The 4,367-nt window shown below is 35.1% G+C and overlaps 1 pseudogene; it reads left to right on the forward strand.

Moving 5' to 3' along the window:
- The first annotated feature begins 3,936 nt into the window (after positions 1–3,936).
- The window catches only part of LOC103270437, a 4,379-nt pseudogene continuing 3,948 nt past the window's right edge, over positions 3,937–4,367 (forward strand).

A 4,367-nucleotide genomic window follows, 5' to 3' on the forward strand; every position in this document is an offset into this window, starting at 1 on the left:
TTTTCAGATTAAATTTTCAAAAAGGAACTAGTATTCTTATCCAAAATATGATTTCTATTTAATACAGATAGGTTAAAGTATGGGAAATTATTTGTCATGCAAACATGCTTAGTCTGTTCAGGCTATTGTAACAAAAACATTATAAAGTGAAAGGCATATGAAAAACAAACATTTGTTTCTCATGGATCCAGAGGCTGGGAAATACTATACCCAGATGATGCAGATTTTGTGTGTGGTGAGAGTTTGTTCCTCATATACAGCAGCTTCTCCCTGCAACTTCATATGTTGCTTCGCATACAATTGTTCCCCTTACCCACAGCTTCAGTTTTATGTTGCTTACCATTTAGAGTAATGTGTTGAACTCTTCATCTGGGGACTTGATTCTTCCCTGTGTCCCAAATCCCCACATTGTCCATGCTGGCCACCCATTAGTGACCTGGTAGGCATTTATTTTATCATTTAAACTGTCACAATATTGTAATGCTTGTGTTCGTATAACACTTTTTAATTTTGTTCTGTCCCCAAAGTGCAAGAAGAGTGAAGCTCTTTGGATATGCCAAAGAAGTGCTGTGAAGTGCTTCCTTTAGGTGGAAAAATGAAAGTTTTGGACTTAAAGTGAAAAAAAATTGTATACGGAGGGTGCTAAAACCTAGCTAATAACAAGCCTTGTATCTGTGAAACTGTGGCAATGTCAAAAGAATTTTGGCCGGCTTTGCTGTTGCTACTCAGGCTATGAAAGGTGATATAGGGTTTAGCACTATCTATGGTTCCAGACAATTGCTGAGGGTCTTGGAACATATTCTCTGTAGACACGTGGAGAATACCTGGTGGAACTGTGGACAAGGAAGTTCTTCCGGCTGTATAACAAATTATACCAGAGGAGAATATAGAATGTCAGCAATGATGAAAGAGCAATAGAAATGGGAAGTATTTGGGCAGATATATACGAGATATTTTTTTCACTTAAAACTTAAAAAAATACATAAATGTAAACAGCAAAAATGGTAACGTTGTCTGTCTGTGAAGGGAGATTTCTTCCCTTGGGGCTCTTTTTAAAAGACACTGATGCCATTCAGGAAGGTGCTAAAACACCCAATCTCTTGATTCTATCACATTGGGGATTAATTGTAGCATAAAGTATTATAGGGGAGCACAAATATTCACACCAGAGAATTTTGCTCCTGATTCCACCAAATTGTTGCCCTTCTCACATGTAAAATACAAACACTTTATCCCAATAGTCCCAAATGTCTTCACTTGTTTCTGCATTAACTTTGCATTGAATCCCAAGGTCTCATCTAAATCAAATGAGACAAACTCATGGTAGGATTCCTCCTGAGACAAATGTCTCTCCAGCTGTGAACCTGTAAAATCAAACATGCTATGTGCTTCCAAAATTCAATGGTGGTACAGGAGTAGAAGGCACATTCCTATTCCAAAAACTGGGGAAATGGAAAGAAAGAAGGAGTGGCAGATCCTGAGAAAATTTAAAATGCAACTGGGAAAACAACAATGAAATCTTAAGAACTTAGAATAACATTCCCTGACTCAGTGGTTTGCATTCTAGACACACTAGATGGTGGTTAATTCCCTGAGCTCTGGGAAGCCAGGCCTTCATGACTTTGGACAGGTTTCATGTGGAGGCTCTGAGGGAGAATCTGTTCCTTGCTTCTCTCCCCGCTTCCAGTGTTTGACAACAATCATTGATGCTTCTTGACTGGTAGACATACGTCCCTTGTCTCTGCCATTGTCTTCACATGCCCATCTCTCTATATGTCTGTCTCTGCCTCCACATTTCTCTCCTCTGTGACCATCTGTATACCCAGATCTTCCTCTTTTTTTAAGGACACCAGCCATTGGTTAGGGTCCATTGTAGTAACCCAGTAGGATTCATCTTAATTTCATTACATCTGATATGACCAGATTTCAAAGGAAAAAAGCACTTATATTTATAGGGTCTAGGGTTTAGGATTTGAACACTTCTTTTGAGATGAGACAGTTCTACTCATCATAGAGAGAAACTGAATATAGCAAAAACAATGTTCACTGTAGCCTAGGAAACAATACACCCAACTTCTGTTTCCAAATTTTCTACGAATTCTTTGCAACCAACAGGATTTCTGTACACTTTTTCAGGCTTCGGTGCCATTGTCTGTAAAAAGTAAGAATGTGAACCACATAATTTTGAGAGTTATTTTAATAAACTTCTGAGATTCTTTAAAAGAATGTTATTGTCAATTCTCTGTCAGACTGTTAGAAATTTTAAAAATATAAATACATTTAAATAATTGTTTCAACTTTAGTTATTCTTACAAATTTTAGAACAATTTTCAAGTTAATTATGTTTGAATAGAACTTCAAAACTACTAGCCATTGTAGAGTTTCACCACATTGTAGTCATCTATTCAATTATACCAGCTACTCAGCAAATATATAGCTGTTACATAATACCAGGACAAGTTATTTTTTTCTTTAAATATTTCACATAAAATAGTCACAGATATATTAATTCTTTAGAGTTGTTTTCAAGCAAATTCTTATTTTGATCACCTATCTCAGAAGATCTGATAAAGCTTATAAAGGACAAAAAATGTTTATCTATTTTGCAAAGAACATAAATCCACATATATTATTGATGCCTGTACAGTACAGTCAACATTTTAAATTGTTGCTGATCCTATTCTCTTTTTGTTGTCAGAGAATTGATACAAGGCCTTTAAGAATTTTTTGTTAAATTTCTCCCCCGCTCGTTATATGTCCTTTGGCTCTACTGTCTCACTCATGTAATTTTTGAAAATCAATTGAATTACTTTTATAATTTTTACAATTTTAACAGTGCCCAGTTATAATACTTTTCAAGCACTATTGCTGGCTTTTTAAATGTAAAATAAAAAATAGGCATGTAATGTATATAGGCTGTACATTCTGTCCATATGCTGACAACTTTGTAAGAATATTTTTCCCTTTTTTTGTGGGAAGAAATATTACATTGACAAAGAACCAATCATTTTGGTCAGGTGTGTTATGTTGTTTTGTGTGCAAGAGAAAATGGACTTAGTTTATATATAATATAGTATCTCAGCCTTTATACTATCTGCATAATTGCTTTTTCTATTTTTTGAGGATATTTAAATGTGAACATGAAAAAAGATGATAAAACAACAAAATGCAGGAAAAAAATTTAAAAAGACTAAAAATAATGAGTGGTCATTGCTGACAGAAATTTTTAATGCATAATAATTATACTGAATTCACAAAAACATGCAGAGATTGGTTTTACTGGTCAGGTCTTTCTGTATTGCAAGTGACAAACATCCAATTAAAACATCTAAGGCAAGTAAAACAAAACCCTTCACTGATTATGAGACTCAGCTACAATAGGTTTCATGAAAAGTTAGATCGAGGGCTCCAGATGAGTGAGAGTTTCCTTCTTTCTCTCTCTCTCTCTCTTTCTCACTCTGTTTTTCTCACTCTCTGTCTCTCTCTCCCATCTCTCTCTCTCTGCATTCTCTCTTCCACCAGTGTTCTTCTCAATACTTTAAAATTTTTGTTTGCCAACAGTGACCAACAGTGTACAATTCATTGTTTCACTATTTGTGGTGGAATCAGCATATAGCATATTTCTTTCCTGATAAATCTGAAAATATCCTAAATTGATTCTAATTTACCAGACATAGAATTGTGTGGCCTCCTCTTGAAATGGGAGATATTTCATACACCTTGAATCATAAGAGGTAAGCTGGCACATTTAACATCTTCATTGAATACGTAAGAATATTAAGAAAATTAAAGCAACACATGATGCACCTGTGTAGTCAGACCCAAGTTTTCCAATTCTAAAATCTTTCCTTTGTTTTTTGTTTTGTTTTGTTTTGTTTTTTGAAACCTGTGAAGGAAATCAAGAACACTGTATTCGTAAATGTTATAAAAAGAAGCATGGATCTTCATCTTTTCCTGGACAATTTTCCTAGCTACCACTATGGAATAGTTTACATTCAGAGTATGAGTAACCTTTTGGTCAATCAATCATCTTTACTTATTGATTATAAAGACAGTATTAGAGGTACGCAAAAGAAAAAATATCAGTCCATGCATTCAATTCCCTTAGCTGGAATACACTTTAAACATTTACAGCAGATGTATAAGTTAGTAATCCCAAACGGATTGGTGGAGAAGAGAAAGAATATAACACTTCAGAGGAGAAGGGAGACATAATTGTTTGGGGCAATTGTGAAAACTTTCCCACTGGTGGTAACAAGGTACAAATCTGAAGAATGTTTAAATGAGGCCCAGCATACCTAGCATGAGAACACATTCTAGATGACAGAAAAGGGATAGTGTGATCCACGTCGGAAGAAAGTAATGGC

This window comes from Carlito syrichta, unplaced genomic scaffold, assembly GCF_000164805.1.
Source record: "Carlito syrichta isolate Samal-C Ts95f unplaced genomic scaffold, Tarsius_syrichta-2.0.1 Scaffold28188, whole genome shotgun sequence".
NCBI classification, from domain to species: Eukaryota; Metazoa; Chordata; class Mammalia; order Primates; family Tarsiidae; genus Carlito; species Carlito syrichta.